Source organism: Uloborus diversus, chromosome 6 (genome assembly GCF_026930045.1).
Source record: "Uloborus diversus isolate 005 chromosome 6, Udiv.v.3.1, whole genome shotgun sequence".
In the NCBI taxonomy this organism is placed as follows: domain Eukaryota; kingdom Metazoa; phylum Arthropoda; class Arachnida; order Araneae; family Uloboridae; genus Uloborus; species Uloborus diversus.
In genome coordinates, this window is record NC_072736.1 from 80,123,768 (window position 1) to 80,144,796 (window position 21,029).

The window sequence follows — 21,029 nt, forward strand, 5'->3', positions numbered from 1 at the left end:
TCAGCTCCAGTTGGGGTTTCCTTCTTATTTTGACGCTTGGAACAGCAACAAATTTGATGGAAATCGTCGATTTCCCGCGGGACTGCTAAAGGATAAGCCGGCATTACAAATACATTGAATGAAAGCTACTATCTTATTAATAAGTTTAATTTTAACACGAAACTCCACTTTTCTCTTTTTCACCTCTCCGAAACCAGTTCTCCCATTCCTCTATTATTTTCGCTCGCACGTTCCAACCTGCGGATGAGCCCGGGCACAAAGACCAAACAATAAAAGGAATCCCGGCACATATTTCACTGGTTCGAAAACTATCGGAAGTGCGTTACGCTTATTTTCAAGAACGACCACGCCCGAACGGAGAGCTGTGGGGTACAGAAGTGGAGCTCTGGCAAACAGAGCAGGTCTCCTAGGCAACCGGATGGACCATTACTCAGATGACGTCACGGTCGCACATGATCACTCCCGGTCTACGTGATAATAACTCGATGGTCAGTGAGGATCATTTTCCATTAGAACGATCGCGAGAAGTTGCTTGTTCTATCGGGGGACGGGTGGTCACGTGCCCGTGTTTCTCGCTACGCCGAGTCGCATACGTGCTGGCCTTCGTCCTGGGATCTTCAATAATGTGATTGGGGTGCGAATCTTTCGACGCCCTTTGTAACTGACATCCCCTTGCTTTTTGTACCCTAATTGCAGAAATTAACAAGCACAAGTAGGGGAAAGTGGATACATTCTCCACACTTAACTTCACAGAGCTATAATAAATACCTTAAATACCACCTGAAGGTCTAAAATAAAACCAGGGCTCGATTAAAATACTGAGAAAACGCAGATCTAACTGTTTTTCGACCCCCTGTAGTCAAACCTTACAATTTTAGCCATTGGCTAAAGCAATTTTAGCAATTTGAGAGTCTCTAAAAAGTAGAAGCCCTAGGCCACGGTCTAGTTGGTCTACTTAGTAATCGAGCTCTTTATATATAACAAACCTATCTAATTTTTCAACATGTGAAACAAAAGGCATCCAAAATTCGTTACACAATGCAGCTGAGTAATTTCATTCCTTAAAATAAATTTAGAAGATAAAAACTGAAAACTTGATATTAGCCGAATCATCCTACCCGACTCTGCACCTCATATGCCTGCGAAGAAAAGGTACGAAACTGCACAGAAAACGCCCTTTACATTTTACAAAATTATTAGGCTCGTTCGTATTGAGAGATTCCACTTAGACGTCTTCAGGTGACCGAAGAAAATTCAAATCTAGTGGTTGAGTTTATGGCTTGTATGCGGTGGTAGAGACTGCAGGGTTATTTCGTTTACTATGCAGGGATGCCCACTCCTCCTAAGAGCAAGGGCGCACCCCCCCCCCCTAAATATCGCGATGCCCCCAGCCCAAATCAAGAGCCATCCATATAAAACGGGAAAAATACCCCTCAAAACACTCCCCCCACTAAAAATTTCAATGGCGCAGTTTGCGCCATGCCCCCTCCCAGATTTATTTATTGATTGGCTTCAGCAGTTTGGCAAAAATACGAAGTCAAAGAAAGCCGATCGTATTTCACTGACCTTGAACAATCACTCCAGCCCTATTTCCGTGAAAACCAACAAATTCTTAATACAGAGGTACCACTTGGGGGGGGGGGAAAAGAGTCATGGCGCAGACTGCGCCATTAAAAATTTTAGGTGGGTTGTTTTAAGGGGTATTTTTCACTTTGTTTGGGAGGCTTGCATTTGGGGGGTTCTTCGCAAAATTTAGGGAGGTGCGTCTTTTGCTCTTAAATGGGGTGGGCTCCCCTGCAGGTTCTGGCTCAGCTAGTAATTTACCTCTTGTCATTAAAATTTAAAATTTTGTTTAAACTAGTTGTTTTAAATTATTTTAAGAAATTTTTGAAGACAGTATAAATGTTATTCGATTTTTTTTTTCACTGAAATTCAACCGTGTTTAGAATGCTGTATTCGAACTGTGCTGTTGAAATAAAACAGGATGTTCAGGGAAAAAAGTGGACATCACAAAATGTTCCCATCACCAAAGAAATTTAGAAACGCTGATTTAGCACATTCATTATCTTTCTGTTAAATATTAAAAATGTAAAGAAACAAACCTGTGACAAGATAATAATAATAACAAGGGGGAAAAAATAAAACAAGTTTTTTTAGTAATTTTTGTTCAGCGTCGCAAGTTAAAGACTTTTTCTACTTCAAAAAGGGAGTTTCTTGTCACTCCGAAAGTTATACATGCTGTTTTTCATTTTCTGTGCTTCAATAACTAGGGTTTTATCGTTTAAAAATGAGCTTTCCATTGCATGCAATTCTGTAAGAGGACACTTTGTACCATCAACTCCACATGGAATGCCCAATGTTGCATAAAAATTCGACCTAAATGCTCCATCATTTCTTTTTCGGTAGATCTAGGTGCTACTTTAAATATATTTATTGGTTTCTACTAATCGTCTTCCAAATGGAGTAAACGATGCTTTCTTTAATTTAGCTTTTAAGAACGAACAATTTTAACTAGCATGTAACTCTGTTTCCCGCTACAAATGTTTTTCCAATGTCTTCTTTGAATAAAATTATATCTTTTATTCAACATTACAGTGCACTCTTCTTGTTCTGCTATCAGCCCTATGACAATAATAACGTGGATTTTATCGTTTGAAAATGATCTCTCCATTACATGCACTTTTTTGAAGGGACTCTTTAGTACTATTGAACTCCCGACTGATATCGACCCTGCAAGGACGTAGCCAAGGGCGGGGGGGGGGGGGGTCCATAAGGTCCAGACCCCTCCCCCCCCCACCTTCCCGGAAGACCATTGTTGGCTTTTTGTCAGTTGTTGCACCTCACGTCAACAAAAATTTTTCAAAAGAGAAAAACTTGAAACCCGGTATTTTCCCCTTCAATATTCCCATTAATCGGCAATTTTCTCGCGTCCGAGTCAATTCAGAACACGAGAACCTCCTGCAACTGCCTCCTGTCTTTTGCTGTGTCGCGCGTTCCGTCCGAAAATGACGAATTTCTGTTTCTTCTTTCAACTCAGCTAGGTTGTGACCTTGAAATTCGGCCCCTTTCCCTTGGTCCACCAGATTGCCATTGGCGTGGTTTTCTTTCTTTCTTTTTGTTTTGACTATTTTCCCGTTTGGTGCATCCCTGGTGAATCAGTAATTGAAATTCCTATTATTTTCTGTTTTAACACACAGTATTTTTTTACCACACACTTATAGGAAACATATCTAGAACAAATTTGTAATCAGAAGAAAATTACTACTTTAATTACACAAACTAGGTAAGTTGTAGTTCCTTTTTAAAGTTTTCTTAACAATACGAGCAATTTTATGTGTTAATGTGTTTTCCTATTTAAAAATTAAGTTCAGACAGCAACGAAAAAGAAATTCTGCACACTTTGTGCGTTTGAGGATGATAAAAAATGAACATTAATTATTAATAATTTATTTTTGCTCTTTATATTTTTGGGATGATTCATTTCAGATTCATTTTATATTTTGATTAATAATCTTATTTAAACTTTTAGTTTATTTTTAACAATAATAGATTACTTATGTCCCCATAAGCTTACAACTTTTGAAGTGTAATCCTGAAAAAAGTTTTTTTTTTTTGAACGTTTTTGTCTTATTTTTATCTTAAGATAACATTGAGAAACTTCTCTCTCCTTTCTGAGAAACAAACTAGATTTTTTGCGGATGTTTTTCCTCCCAATATTTAAACATGACCATGAAACATATTAAATGCCCAAAAAGAATTTGTGTTTAGAGGTAAAATAAGTGAATAAATAAAATTTGAAGTTGATGCAATGAAATTACTTTTCGCTGTATCAAAATTTTATAAAGCGAAGAATGAAATTGAAAATTACTCGAATATATTTACTGTGATCCAGTTTATGAAATTGCAAGTTCCGCCATATTAACACATGTAATTTAAAAGTAATTATTTAAAATTCGTACTTTTAAATCTTACTGAATTGTGAGTCTATGGTCCCAAGAGAAGAGCCGTTAGTCATTTTTAACTGAAGAAAAAAATCTTTCTTCGATGTTGTTCCGTTTTTCAAGTAAAGCATATTTGTATTTGCTTCATTGGAATAAATTTTCTGATTGTTATTTACCGCCTTTGTACTGAGGAATTATTTAGTAAGCATCTATGCATCCGTGTTTTTCACTTCTATATTACTTTTTTTTTTAAACTCTTAATTTCTTCAAGTGAAAATTATTTGCCATTTCTTGCAATAGAATATATTTTACTAACATCACATATAAAACGAAAAAAAAAGTCAATACCTACGTTTTAAAATATGATATGCTTTCCAGAATACAGGAGGATTACAAAATTGCTCCTAGAATGGAAGTTATACCAATTTGAAAATGAAAGAACCAGAAGTGTTATTATTTATATTAATTTTTGAAGATTGATTTAAATCATTACTGAATTTTTAACCACAATTACTTTATGAGCTTTTACAAAAGATTGTCTTTAGACTTCGGAACATCAGATGACTGAGGAGAAAAAATTTGCAAACTGAGGCTATAAGAAACCTAAAAGTTTTGTTTCCAAAAATTGGCTAGCTTTATGCATACATATTGTTGAAAATGTATCTAATTTGATGCTGCTTTATTATCGCAAATGGGACGAAGACTACCTTAATCATCAAAATTTGACGTTTGACTCCAAGTTATAAAATTTTCGAGTCTAACACTTGCTTACTGCTAATTAAGACAGTAAAGTAACCAGGTTACAATCATATATTGTCACAATAATTCGTAAGAGAGCATATTGCCGTTTTCCCTGTAGAACAGGGAATAAACGGAACTCGTGTTTGGTGGTGAGATAGGTGGGTGCAATGTCTCCTCTTGATCTTTTAAATGAAGTCAAATTGAAAACATCAGAAGAAAATTGCCAATAATGTTCAAATCATTCATGACCTTATAAAAAAGCATTTATAAAAAGCAATCATTTACATTTTTCGCAAAATGTTGTTAAAATAAAAATACATATATGCTTAATTTCATTTATTGTACGTTCCATTATTCGCCAGGTAAAAGATCTCTCAGGTATTTGTTTGACTTTATAAAATTAAACCCCTAGTGCAGTTTTCATCGCAGAGAGCTCAAGTGTCTCCACCTGGTGGAAACTCGGCGTCAAAATTTCCTGTGTCAGTCACATCCGCACCTTAATGGTAGCATATGAAAGACTAGATGCCAAATAGGTGGTTCGCACTAGGTCCGAAAAGGCTAAAGCCTCTAACGAAGCTCCATTAGAAGGAAAAAAAATACCATAACGGATCCTAAGATAGATTATTTTACCAATTCGTCGCAAAAAAAATAACGATAATAATAATAATAATAATAATAATAATAATAATAATAATAAAAAGGCAGTAGGCCTTTTTTTGTTTTTTAATGATTTCAGCAAACGAAGTCTCTGTTCCTCAAAGAGGTTCAAACTTTTAAATGATGGTTAGAAATGATAATTAGAAAACGGATAAAATTAGAAATTTCATTCAATTTCGTATTATCAAGAGAATGTTATAAACGTAAATAAATAAAGAACTAGTTCAAGTTTTTAAAATGAAACCTTGCTAATATTTTCGTCGAGAGGATGGTTGAATTTTGCCAGAAATGTTGTTCAAATCGAACAGGGTGGCGGAATTACGTTATATAGCATTCATACAGCTATACTTTCGATTCGATCGATATAGATTTCTTTATTTTTTCAAATAAAATGACTTGTACATATTTTGTTGAAATATATTGCAAAGCTTTAGTAATTTATTAAATTATCACCTGCATTTTCCAAGTAATCCCTAGAACACTTTTCGTTTTCCGATTTTCTTTTATTGTGAACTTTTATTAATAGGAATTATATCACTCTTTTTCAAAGCATCAGAACAGAGGAAGCTTATGTGATGGAATTTTTCTATCCATGTTTGAAAACTTAGTGTGGGATAACTTTTACTTTAATGTTAATTTTATAAACTGACATTATTTCTTTGCCACTTAATATAAAATTTATGTTAGCTAAAACTAACTAATTGCTCTATCAATTTCAATTATTTAATTAATTTTAGTTAATTATCATATTTTCATAATTAGTTTTAATTGGATTTATTTTTTAACGTAAATATAAGCTACTAATTCTGCTTTAGCATGCCTCCTCTTTTGAAGTTCGTGCAACCTTGGACCCCCCCCCCCCCTCCCTTAACAAAGTTCTAGCTACGTGCCTGGACCCTGCAATGCTATTTGATTCCAAATACTCTTGAAATACTGTATCTCTCCTGAAGTTCAACTATCGAAGCGAAACGCCCTGTACAAACGAGCGATTGGAGAAGATAACTTTCTTATTAGACTGCATGAAGCATGTCGACGTTCTAACACAAAAATATCGCTATTTGATCTAGAAGAATTGTATGAGGTTCAGAGAGACGAGAGGGTTAAACTTAACCTCTTACAAGGCTTGACAATGTTTTGTTAACGTGTTGACTTATTTTAGACTACTCGAACATTTGCAAACTTTCTAAACGACTTCAAAAAAGTTTCGTCTTGCTACTTTTTATGCATGTTTTCGTATTACTCCAAGACTACTGGACTCATTTGAAAAACTCTTTTTTTGTTTGGATTACTTTCTTTTTCTGTCCAATTCTTTATTGTTTGGAAGGGTATACTTTCCAGATGGTCCCATGGTAATTTTATCTGTATCTGATGAGGGGTCTCGGAGAAATTTAAGAAACTTTAAATTTCATACTTTGTGGCTACGTAGGTCAGCTTTCGTCAGCTGCGCGATACGTCACATGTCACGTGGTTTTGGCGTGAACGGTGCATTTTTTCAACGGAGGAATCTTGTTTTGAATAATATTTAATTCTCACGTATCAGGATGCTTGATTTTCACAGCGCCACCTGTTAATTTTAATTATAGTCTTACTAATGTACTTATTGCTTATATAGCAAATCAGTAAATTAAATGTGTTTTACTACGAAAATAGTTGATAATAGTAATTAATTCAATATAAAAAAATGTCTTAATAAATAACTTCATTTAGTCATTCAAGTGTTTTTTTTTTTTTTTATTTCAGTTTTGAGATACATTTAGTGTTCAATTCAAATGGAATTGAAGACAAAAATTAAATTTATATTCCTTAATAAATATATCGCAACTGGTGTCCGATTTCTGAATTTTGACAAGTGTTCTACATTTAATGTTTCATGACGCCGTCAGTATAATTCACAGTTATGGCAATACTAATTAATAGACTTCGTTGGAATTTTTTTATGTACTATGCTCCCCGACTACTAGAAGACGCCTGGACCGATTAAGAAAATTCTTTTTCTGTTTGAAACTGTATACTTCTCCCGGTCGTCTAATGGTCTTCAAGTCTAGGTATGAGGGATCCTGGAGAAATCGAGGGAACTCTTCAAATTTTATACTCGCGCTTTGTTGTTTAAATTCATAGCGTCTCATTTAGTAAAAATTTAGTTTCAAATATAATTAATTAAAAATAATCTTAGACAGAATAATCCAAAACGTTACAGTGATGAGAGTTTACATTGAGGCAAAAAAATAGAATATTCAAATTAAGGGGGGAGGGGGGAAACATTTTCAAAAAAAAAAAAAAAACAATATCAATACTTGAATGCGTCATTTTTTGCTGGATTCAATGCTTTAATCTTTTCACACACGGATTCTATCACCTATTTACATCCACCGCTTCTCTCTCTGACACTATTTTCGTACTCTCTTCAATGAGACAAAGAGCTTAATTTTGTTGGAGGGCACTCGGTCTTGAACCGCTTTCTTTAGATTTGACTCCATCACAAATTCTTGATCGTTTTGAGCTCGGTAGAGTTGCTTGACCAGTTTAATACCGAAATTCCTCTTTCTGTTTAAAAACTACGAGATAATTTAGAGATATGACACGGAGTAGAATCTTGCTGGAAGATAAAATGTGTCACTGAATGTGTCACTGCTGTGCCTCAGATGAAGTATCATACAGTACTATAAATAAACAGCGGACATCACACATTGTTTTATTTCAAGATACATGCAATCGACCTTTTCCAGCAGTCCTCATGCACCCACACACCATAAAGTATGTTTCGAATTTGAGAGAATGTCTTAAACAAGATTTCTCAAACGCTTATTTTTAAAACGCCAAACCAGAACACCTTTTTTGTTCACAGATATTTAAAAAAAAAAAAAAGATACCATCACTGAATATAATATTTTTCCAATCTTTTTGCCCCTGTATGAGCTTCTCTTTGTTCCAGGAGAGTCGTGCACGTATCTGCTTCATGTTTATCTGAGGTCTTACTTTGTAGATCCGCAATTGCGACTGCAGTTTATTCGACTATCCAAGTGTAGTTGGCGTGCACACGATAACTGTAGATTCTTAATGTAACGCAAACATTTTCGTGACAGCATGCTTGATTGACAATTAATTTCACAAAGAGCTGACATGCATGCAGGGGCGTGCACAGAAATTTTGCGACCCGAAACAAATGACTTTTACTGGTGTCTCTACACATTGTTTACACCTTGCCTACATATATTTCACCCCTTATTTTAAAAATCTCGGGGCCCCTTCAGGCTCGGGCCCAAGCCAAAAGGTGTCCCTTCTCTACTCGCCCCCCCCCCCCCCTCCTGTGCACGCCACTGCATGCAAGTGACATAAACAAAGAAAGAAAGAAGAAACAAAAACTACTCACATTTTTCTGGATTTCTGGACAACTGCTGAGCAAGATGTGGTATTTTCTTAGAATGAAAATAAAACTTTTGGACAGACAGAGGGAAGTAAAAACGGCGAATTTTCCTTTGAAGGACCAAGTTATTCTTTTCACTTATCTTTCTTTTTACGTTTCGTTTTCTCCCTTTTTTCCGATTTCCCCCTTTTCTTCTTTTTCTTTCTTTTGAGCAATATCACTAATTGCTTATTAACCTCACTTATCTGAAGTTGAAGTTACTCTGATTTTTCAAAGTACTATGACCACGGTTGTTTTTAATATTTATTTAGAGAGCGAAATTTTTTTTCTTCATAGCAACAAATCGTCTGCGATTTGATTTTATTTATATTCTTTTCAGGGCCTAACTCAAGCAAATACTTTGAAAAAAAAATTTTTTTTTTCGTAAAATTACGTTTTTTTTTCTTGAAAAAACACCAATTTAAGCGAACAATAACAGCAAAACTTCATCAAAATATAAAATTTCCACATTACTAATTCCCGTCATTGAAGATTCGTAAAATATAAAAGTACGTGATGTTATACGCTGTAAATAATCTTTAAGATTAGAGTAATGGTGTATATCTACCAAAAAAGCTTCCTTTTTACTATACCGCATCCTAATCACCATTTCCTTAAAAATGGATATGCCTCATATTACCTGTTCTAGAAAACCACCAGTCAATATTAACCAACCGTTAATTCGCCTCTGATTTCCCCAAACGCAATGATAATATTATTAAAATTATATCACGGGAAAATAAAATGAAATATTTAAAGCGAAAGAAATAAAACCAAGTAAAGACAAATCAATTACAAAAAATAACCAGAAATTAAGTGCGAAATGGGGCACGAAATAAAAAGGCGTTAGCTGTTAAAAAAAAACATTCTGCAACCCAAATGTTTTAACTCGATTGAAAAATAACCGAAAAGAACAGCGAGATTACAAGCAAAGCAAATCAACAATAAAAATAAGCATATTATGTAAATGAGCGCTATTAGTGCGCTAAAAGTTAAAAATACAAAAATAAAACGAATTCTTTTTCATCCAGAATAAATAACACTTAACGAATTCGGTATTAAAAAAAGCACGTCGAGAGAATAAAAAGAGAATCAAGGCTTAAGAAAGGGGAAGAATTAAGAAAAAAAATTGTTTGAATGAATGGGGGAATTAGATGCAAAAGTTGTTCTTCCACCACCATTACTTCATGTTCTTTTTCACCTAATGGCGCTGGCTAAATTATTTCCAACGCCAGGGTGCGTTCACCAATGAAGAAACGTTGCCAACAGGCAGTTCTTGGTAAATAAATGCGCGATTTAATGAGTAAAAAAGTTGATTTTTCTTTTTGTAAATTACAGCTTTAGGATGGCAACTGCGAAATTGTAGCTCTCTTCATTGGCATTTAGCTCGTCATTGAGGACATTCTTTACAGTGATATTACATAATTGCTTTATTATAATTCTAACAAAGCACAGATTAATTTATTTTCTTTGACATTTTTTAATCCGCAAATGTATTGCATTTTTCTGGGAAGTTGCTTTTTTCTTCCCCAGCTGTTTATGTAAATGGATGATGGTATCTGCGATGTTTATTACCCTTGCCAGAACACCGAAACATTTATTATTTCTTACTGAAATTAAAATTATTCTTATTTAAAACCGGAACGCCATTTTCTAAAAGCACATATCCTGAGCACTAGTTCTCAAATTCCCACAGTTGATTTTTCTTTTCTTTTCTTTTTTTTACTAGTTGAAAATTCAAAACAATTTAACACTTGATTAAATTATTTATTTTTGTGTAGTTATTTTCAAATCATTACTCACTTCAGAAAAATCAATTTACAGTGGCAAGACTGAGATTAAATTAAAAACAAAAGTTCAACTAAGTAGCAATTCGCAACTCCAGAGCTTAATTCCCTACCTTGCGGTGATTAACAATACTAAAGAAAAAGGTAAAACATTCCATTCCACGTGTTTTCTTTGGGGTAAATTACAGGCTTCAGACACTTTGTGGTGTAACGTAATTTCAGAAGAATAGAAAAGAAAGCTTCCCACAAACACGATGAAAAACTAATGTCATTCACTAAGCGTCAAAGTAAGTTATAAGTTACGGCATTCGTTTGTTTTACCTTTTCTTCCGCCATTAGACAGTGACTATTGGAGTTGCGAATGGGGTCGTTTCTAAAATTTTGAAAGTATTTGTTTCTGAAAGCGCATGCTTAAAAACATAGCATCTGACCATTTTTTAAATAATTTGACTAAGTTTAATATTTAAAAAAAAATTACTTTAATCGGTGCGCTTTCATTGTTTAACGCTTCTGCCGATGACATCACAAATGATGAAATGCCATTTACTGTTGCAGAAGAGCACAATATTTAATTCGCATCTTTACTCACGTGTACTGGCAACGATATGGTTGATAATAAGAGTAAAGGCAATTTTTAATTTGCCACTTGATTATCATAACGTGGAAACGCAGTGAAAAATGGGCCAGAGGACATCATTTGTGACGTCATAAAGACTACGCCTTGTTTGAAAAATTGCACATTTTTAAAAAAGTAATTAAAAAATAACTGTTGGGGAAAATGAAAATATTTTCTAGGTCCATGTTTTTTTTTTTGCTTATTCTATCAATTTCTGTGACTAAAAGTAGTACTTTTGACTACATATATATATATATATATATATATATATATATATATATATATATATATATATATATATATATATATATATATATATATATATATATATTTCAATGTTTCAAATTTGAAATCATCAATATATATATATATGTTTTTCGCAATTACGAGAGTGTGTGAGTATGCAGGCGTGTTTGTTTGTTTGTGTGTGCAGGCATGAGTGTCTATGTATGCGTGTGTGTGTGTGTGTGTGTGTGTGCAGGATATAGACGCAACATGGAGAAGGTATTCGCTAGAGAAGCAGCATCGGAAGGGATCGGTCGACGGTGGTGCTGCAGAGGAAGGCGCGGGGGGGGGGAGATAAAATCAAAAGACGCCAAAAACAGTCAAATGAGAACAATAAACAATGTGATTGCTCAAAAAAAAATTAGTGTCAAAAACGTGAGAACAAAAGTATGTTCATTATGTCCGAGCTGTATTTTCGTTAAAAGCTTTTAAAAATTTAACAAGAAGAGAATTTTTTTTTTAATTTAATTTCTTATTTTTTTCTACAGACATTATTTCTGCTAGCACAGCCAGCTGGATACAAGTCTGCAATTTTATTGCAATCTACACTGTTATAACCAGAGGTTCCAGACGAGTGAATATATTCCCCCTAAGGTGAAAGCATGAGGCCCAAGGGTGCAATACTAGCCAGAAAGTAGAGCAGGGGTGCAAAAACAGCAGACAATCGTAGACAGGGGTGCCAAAACAGAAAGCAATCGCAAAATGACTTGCTAGCGCATGCGCTTCCGGCATACATTCACCATTCAACCACTTCAACATGGCGGACGAATGATAGGTTGCATCTAAGCGTGGCTTCTATGTCTTTCACATTGAATGAAGTACACTATTGGATTAAATCTCAACTTTTCTAGGATAATTCTTTAAAATAACAAGTAAGTACAGCTTTTGATCACTTTGTAGCTTTTAGGGCTTTCAAACATACTTAAAAGTACGTTTAATGCTTTTCATTACCGTTAGTCCGTTACGATACCGTAGTACCGTTAGTTGTTGATTTTCAGTTGACCGTTACTGTCGTGAAATTTCCATTATTCAAAACGCTACTAAATATATCTATCATTATTTTCTTGAGTACTCGATAAGCAACATTTAATCACCAAAATAATAACCGCAATTTATCACTAATCAACAAGTGAGAACCTAAATAAAAATGATTCTTGTGCTTCGTAGATTACTACACAACAGCGAGCGCAAAAAATAAGAAGGAAATCTCTCTCCGTCTAGCTTTTTTTTTCTTTTTCGTTCAAGTGTTTGAATCATTTCCTGTTAGCGTTTAATGTTTCGTTAGCGTTAGGAATTTCTTATTTCTTTAGGTTTTTCAACTGTCGAAAAATTTCATATGCATTTTATTTCATTGTTACTCTTGATTGAAATTTTTAACGTTCGAGAAAGGATTTTGTTTTTCCGTAACTTTAATATCCCAGAATATTTTTGGCTCTTCATGTAAATAATTTATAAGTACATCTACACTTTACTTTCGGTGCGGTTATTTCTCACAAATAATCATTAACTTAACTATGATTTTTGAAATAATTACTCGTCTTTAACTTTAAATATATTTGTGATAACTCTTTGATACCAAATAAAGTCTGTAGATATTTATTGTTTTTTTCATTTTTAATATTACTTTGCAAAAAAAAAAAAAAAACGTATCAGTACGCAGAGTTTTTTCACAAGTTTTTTTTTACCGCCCCGAGAGCTATTATAATAATTATTATTTATTTTTAAGAAAAGGATAAAAATTTCACAGGTCCGCAATGTTTTTCATTTGCTTTTACCGACCTGTGGGTCAAAAGAGGTTGAGAAACACTGATGTAGATAACGATCAGATGAATTAATGCAATGAGCACTCCTTAACTATGTTGAAAACTCTGAAATATGATCAAATGCTGTAATTACAAGTTTTAATCATTTCCAGTACTGAATTCATGCAATGTGAAAAGTGTGCAAAACGTAGACTATCATGAATCAAAACAAAACTATTTAAAAAAAACACAATTATATTCAAAAAAAAAAAAACACACAATACAGGGGAGGGGGGAGGAGGATCTACAGTAAGGGTGCCATTTCTCTCTCCGTAGGTTCATTCTTTTCACCCCGGCTGCCTACTTTTTGAAAGGTGCCTGTTTTTCACCCTAGTTAGAGGTGCAATTTCGGCTCCGTATTGGGTGCCGCTGGTGAACAAGCGTTTCACCCCTGAAAGGTGCCGAATGCAACCTGTAGTTTTAACAGTGTATTAAGTAATTATGTGATTTTTTTTTTTTTTTTTTTTTTAACAACAAAAGTCAAAAAAGTTCTCAAGGGAGTTTCAAAGAAGGAATATTTTTAAAACAGCAAAAATACGAGAGAAAAATTCTCAAAAAACCTTAACTGTAGTATTCTAACACAAGCGATAAATAAATCTGGATCGAATTCTGTTTCAGGATTTCAACATTTGTTCTGTCATTGTTACAATAAAGATCCCAGATTATTCTACAATATTCTACAGTTTTACAATATTCTGTTGGTTACAATATTCTACAGATAAAATACAAGGTATTAGCAATTAAATAATAAGACATACCCTAGCTGATTTGATATGAATTGCATTTAAGGTGACATACTGGCATACTTATTAATTAAGAATTATATCTCAGCATTTAATTAAAATTTAAATTTTTTTTGAAGTTATATTGTTTATTTATAATATTTTTATCAACAAATCTACCAAAATGTAAAGCGCGCTGTGCGATAAATTTACAAATAGCATTTAGTAACACATCTTGATACCTGACGCGTTACTATTTTCCCCCATAAATTTTGATACAACTGTTATTTTATAACATTGCTTTAGAGGGGAACTGAATTGAGATAATATTAAATGCTTTTGGATCTCTGCTCAAATTTTGATTGGTCAAATGTGAAAAAACGTCTCTCGTTTGAAAGAGCAATTCTATAAACTTGTTCCAACATTTGCAAAATGATATTATGGATATTTGAAGAGAATTGTTTCATCTACTGACAGTTGCTCTATTTCAAATAGCTACTTTGGTTCAGGTAGGAGACATTTTTTTTTCTTAGTACTTGAAAACCATAATTCTAAAAATGGTACACCCTTGCGCAAATTAATGGAATCCAGTTGGGAATTTTAAATTTTCGAATTTTTTAGGTTGTTCAATCTCTGTCTTAACAGCTGTTTAGCCTACCAGTTGATTAGGCGCTATAATCTCACCTTTTTTGTCATTGATATTGTGTTTTGTTTTGTTTAAGTGTTATAAATTTCTAGATATTTTTGCTGCTTTTTCTCAAACCTGTCACTTTTTATCCTTTTATTAGCCATGAATATTTCTCTCCGCCAGGTCATTGTGACATTGAGTGAAAATCTGATTACACAACAAATGAAAAACGGATTTGTGCTTTGCTAAAAATATGGTTTTAGAGATCAAGAATTCAATGAAAAGTGCAAAACTCTAGTTGACTCTATGCCCAGTAGTGTGGAAATGGTGCTGGACATAAAGGGGGGGGGGGAGGCATACTACGTGGTGATTTTGATTTTATAATTAAATGATGTAAATAAAGGTGATTTTGTTTAAAAAAATGGCTTGATTCCATTAATTCGCACAAGGGTCTATGTTGATAAAACAAAATTTACTTTTTAGCGAGTAATCCTCCACCCACAATGTCACCTCTCTACATTTTCCTTGTGACTCCGAAACACGTGTGTGTACAGCACTGTTAAAACTGCAGGTTGTAATAGCGCCTTTTGTGGGTGAAACGCTTCTAACACCAGCAGCAGACCTGTGGCATTCCCATGGCAAAAAATGGCGCTATTAAGGGAGCCATTTTGGCTCCTAATGGGGTGCCGTTGGTGCAACAAACGCTTGACTGTTTAGGCCACCACAGTCAAATAGCCATAGTCCCATAGCCATTTGTTGAATTAGTGAATTCTCCAAAGGCTGGCATCCATTCTTTCATTTGTCACCAGCATTTGCAGATACACTCCAAAAACAACAATTTAAAAAAGGACGAAAAGATACTCAAATTTGAACAGATCGCAGAGTTAAAATGGCTCCGACTATGGCGTATTCAAATTTGAAACATTGAAATACTCATCGAATACTCAAATCAACATCTGCTCATTTTTGAGACATTTGCTCATTTTTGAATTTGAAATAATTTTAAAATTGAATATTCACCGAGTTATGTACTCATTTTTGAGTATGAAACAATTCAGCACACTATTTGAAAACATGGGTAACATAACTGAAACAAAAGGTTTCAAGAAATTTTGAAAGCATGCATGTATTCATTTTTGAAAACTTCATTTTTTTCTCAGTATAGCCATTTGCTGAATTACTGCATTCTCTGAAGCCTGGGGGCTGGAGATCTAATTTTATCATGTCGCACCAGCATCAACGAAAAGACATTTGCTGAAGAAGTGTATTCTGCAGAGCTGACACCCATTTTTTCACGTAGCACCAGCATCAGTGAAAAGCCATTTGCTGATGAACTGATGCATTCTTCGGTGGCTGGTATCTATTCTTTCATATGGTACTACCATCGGCGGATAGCCGTTACCAATTGAGAATTTTGACGCAGTTTTTCACCAATTGGAGGCACCTGGACTCTCACGACGCAAATTATCACTAGGAATTTGTTTGGCCGAGAGTATTTTAACCAAATGAATGCTCCAGAAATACTGTACATGCCGTATACTCACCAGAACATGGAAACTAGGTAATATTTTTTTAAACTTGAAAATCCTCCGGCTGGAGCAATCTTGGGCGTACGAGGTCAATACACTGTTAAAAAAAAATCCTGAAATTTTATGGTAAAAGTTACTGGCATCCATGTTGCCAGTAACTTTAACTAAATCCTATTTCACTGTAAAAATTTTCGGTAGAAAAGCTTAAAAACGCAAAACATGTGAGCAGCGGGTTCGATCTCAGGACCTTCGCAGCAAGCGGCTTTGCTAACCATCATACCAGTTGGGATACATCGAGCGAGGAGAATTACGGTGTTGTCTGTTTCGCACTGTAAATCACGTGGTATATCAATTGACACTGCAATCGGGGTTTTTTCCGCTACAATTTACTGTAATTTTTTTCTGTACTGTAGACAATCCATTTTACAGTAATATTTACCATAAAAGTTTCCTGAATTTTTAACAGTGTACCTAATCACTATGTCTCCACCTTCTTCCCTTGCTGTTTGCGACCAGTTACGTGGACGAAATCGCATCTGTCTCACCAACATGATATCAAACTCTTTGCTTGGAAAAGCGGAGAACGACAGTGAAGTTTATCCGAGGCTTACGAGAATCTGGTTGATAATGTTGACTGATGCACGTGATTAAAACGTTCCTGAAAATCTATCTAAAAGATCTATTTGAAGAAGTCAGCATCCACAGATTCCACCCAAATCCAAGAAACATGGCCTGGTAAATTAGTTACCATTATTATACGTGATAGCATGTGTGGTGTAAACCACAAGCTCTTAATTCTTACTATGGCCAGAATATTTTTGAAAAATGCAGGGTATTAATCACGTCTTGGACACGGAAAGAAAATGTATATATGAAAAAGGAAAAATACTATTTAAGATTACATATATATATTTTATTTATCCTTATTTCATATAGTATTTTTCCTCGCTGGTACAATATTAGCTAAAGGCATGTAGGTGGCGCTAGCATCGAAAGTGATGTCTGTGAAGCAAATTAGGGTGGTGCTGCGAAGCGGGTTTCGAGGGTCAATGTCCCAAAATCTACGGTTTTAAAACTAATTGCCAATTCTTTATGACTGTTTCTATCCATGAGGACCAGAACCGTGCCTTAACACAGAAGATAAACCATTTCGCGCGAAGTTGAAAATCGTCTAAACCTTCTCAGAACTACGAAAAGGCACACTCTAGAAGTGAATTATCATCCTGAAAAAACTTTTTGATATAAGGATTTAAAAAAAATGTTTAAAGCTGAAGTAGTATATTTTATTTTATTTATTCTTTTTTTATGAACTTTTTTTAAAAACAGTGTAACACTTTATAAACATCCTGTATGTACTTGAATATCTGTAAACGAATCTGCATCAGTGATGCTAACTGATGCTAACTATGGTCATGCACGTTTTATATCATTTTTTTTAAAAATCTACTTTAATTGTTCGTTAAAATAGTGTTTTCTATTGAAGATTAATGTCATGGCTTGCATGTCTACTTGGGCTTGTTTACACTGCAAAACAAATGTGTTAGGTTGCCAGTATTATTGGGTGTAATGTTACACGAATTCTGAAGTGTGTAGCATCATTGTTTTAAAAACTCAAATTGTTGGAGGAACCTTGCACTATGGTCTCAGTAGAGTTCAAGGCGCATGCGTAAAGATCAGAATCTGCGAAAGGAAAACCGTCCTTAGTGGCCGAGTGGAAAAAGTGGCCTTTCTGTGAGACTCACTTCTCGTGTTCGCACCCCACTCAGGTAATTTCCTCTCTGAGTGCAACAAAAAATGTCTTGTTTGTATCTTTACTAATAATACTGCTCAAAGTTTGTCTTTATATCTGTCGGGATATCTTCCCGGATGTATCTCTGTGACACGCAAAGCGCCTAAACCGTTCGGCCAATTTTCACGAAATTTGGCAGAATTAGTTCGCAGCTTGAAGGTGTGCACCTCGAAGCGATTTTTCGAAAATTCGATTTTGTTCTATTTCTATTAGAATTTTGAGAACATTTTACCGAGCAAATTATCACAACGGGGACGAGTAAATTACGAAATTATCATAACGTGAAACCGTAACATGGGCGAGCAAAGTAACATAGCAAATTGGTGAGAAAATCATCCTCCATTATTTGTAAATATACAGGCGAACCAAGTGACCTTTTAACTTTCCACTAGGTACCGGTGTATCTTGGTTGGGGGTAAAAAAGCATGAACTTGATAAATCGCTCAAGAAAGTCAGATGAAAGCTTAAATTTTACTAATGTGTAACTTTTCAAGCAATTTCTCTGTAAGCATACAGAAAATACTGATTAAACCTTTTGCCGAAATGAGTGAGACGTTACGCTATAATTACAATACCATCGTGTAACCCTCAGGGGCGGATTCAGGGGAGGATCAAAGGGTCATCTGACCTCGCTGTGACAAGAATTTTATTTGGATAATATTTTTTAATTCAGTTTTTTAGATTCGAAAAAATAGTACATGGAATCAATGTTAATCTTTTTTTTTTTTTTTTTTTTAACCGACTGCAAAAAGGAGGCGGTTATCCGTTCATACCGTATGTATGTTTTTTTTTTTCTTTTTTGTTTGTCCACTCATAGCGTCTCACCTAGTGAACCGATTTTGATGATTCTTTTTTTAATGGATAGAGGATGGCTCAACTTAGGTCCCATTACTTTGCTTGACCATATTTGTTCTTCAGAAAAAAAGTTATGGGCAAAAAACAGTAAATTTCCCTATTAAATGATTAAAATGATATTGTAGCGAAGTTTGCACTTTTCATCCGTGGATAACGGTGGCTCAGTGGTAGAATTCTCGTCTCCCACACGAGCGACCCGGGTTCAAATCCCGACTAGGACAAAGTGAATTTTACTAAAATTTCGTTTCTACTGTTTCCCGTATTTTCTCGAATGTTCTATTAATTTCTGTATCTTTTCAAGTCTGGAAAGTTCCAGCACTTTTTCAAGTTGTATATAAGGAGATGTAACGTTCATTCGTGGTTCTGAATAAAGATCTCGAGTTGAGACTAATGAGTATTCGCTTCATTTGGCTTTCACATTGTCTTCGCTTCTTCATCTATGCGACAATATGAAACTCATTGTTATAAAAATTTGGTGCCATATAACTGTGTAACATTAATAGTAATTGTAATGATAATTTTGAATAAAGGCTTTTCTAAAGCAATACAGTGATATAGAGCCGCACTTCTTACTAGGTAACTTCTTACTTTTACTGAAATATCTACATTTACACTAAAAAGAATGAAATAAAAAAATTTTGAAAAAAAATAGAACCGACTTCAAAATTGCTCTAAAAAGTGAAAAATAATTTTATTCTTTAAACACCATCGATAGTACTTTTAAACATGATTTTTGAAGTTGGCGCAAAAACAAAAAGTAAAATCCATTGTAACCATGCTTCGTTCATATTTTTATCAAAAAATCATCCAAACTTAGGAACGAAACATTTATATCGTTAACCAAATATGCTGTCATCAATGCGTAATGCATGTGGTAGTGAAGAAACTGAACGTGGTTAAATTTATACTTGTAGTTGAGTTATGGCTGTGAATGATTTTATCGATCGTTTTTGGGCCAACTTCAAAAATTATGTTTAAAAGTATTATCGATGGTGTTTAAAGAATAAAATTATTTTTCACTTTTTAAAGCAATTTTGAAGTCGGTTCTATTTTTTTTTTTTTTTTTTCAAAATTTTTTTATTTAACTTGGTTCTGCAAGGTATTTCTTCTCAGTGCGTCATCATTCAAAGCGTGCTTTTTCCAACGTGACCAACCTGTCTGCCTAATGTGATTTTTTACGAAAATTTGAAGAAATGTTGTCCATGGTGCCGGTTACGCCATTGGAAGTTTTAGGAGGAGGGGGGTGGCAATTTGAAAGGGGTTTTGTCTCATTTGGAGGGGGGGTAGCATATGAGGGGAGCTCCATCACCCTTGGAGGGATGGGCACACCTGCTTAACTGATACTTTTTTACGATGGAGGTTTACCCATTGAAACTTGACCCCCTTACAAACATTTCTGGATCCGCCCCTGATAACCTTCCAATAGCGATTTGAAACTTTACATTAGCTATATCAGTTAAGTTACTCCAGAGAAGTGGCGGCAGCTAAGCTGCCATCGATTTTATGGAGTAAGGTTACACAATTTTTTTACAGTGTGCAAAGAAAATACAATGACTTGGCATATTATGGGGAGTAAGGATTTTCAGTAATAGTCATTTACATGAAACCCTGCAATTGACCAGTACCTCCTGTGAACCATCCTGCTTTGCACCTGTTAAAGAGTAAGTCTGATCCGGTTGTTTCCCCTTTTCTGGGGGAATTTTCTCATCGCATGTTTTATAAGTCAGACTTTTACTGCCCATGGTTACTGTGGGGCAGGTAACTCTCGTATACGGTCGGATTGATGCCAGAGGCACCCCAATGGGAGGTCACTATGACCTCCAAAAAATTTCAATATTCGGCAATTTTTGTCTGACGATTCGGCAAAATTATCATTATTCGGCCGAATTTTGAGTTCCATTCGGCAAAATTATCCTCATTCGGCGAAATTTGGTGTTAGTTCGACAAAATTATCATGATTAGGCAAAATTTAGAGTTAGATACCACAAAATTATCATCATTCGGTAGAATTTAGAGTTAGATACGGAAAAATTATCATCATTCAACGAAATTTGGACTTTCATTTGACAATATTGTCATCATTCGGCAAACATTGGAGCTTTATCCGGCAAATTGAGATTTTCCGCCCTCCCAAAAATTGAAGTTCAGTGCGCCCCTGACTCAAGCGCGGATCCAGAAAATTTTCAAGAAGCGGCTATTGATTTTTTTTTTTTTTTTTTTTTTAAACTTTTCTCTTACTACTTATTCGATTCTCTTATGGTTCGAGACAGGAGG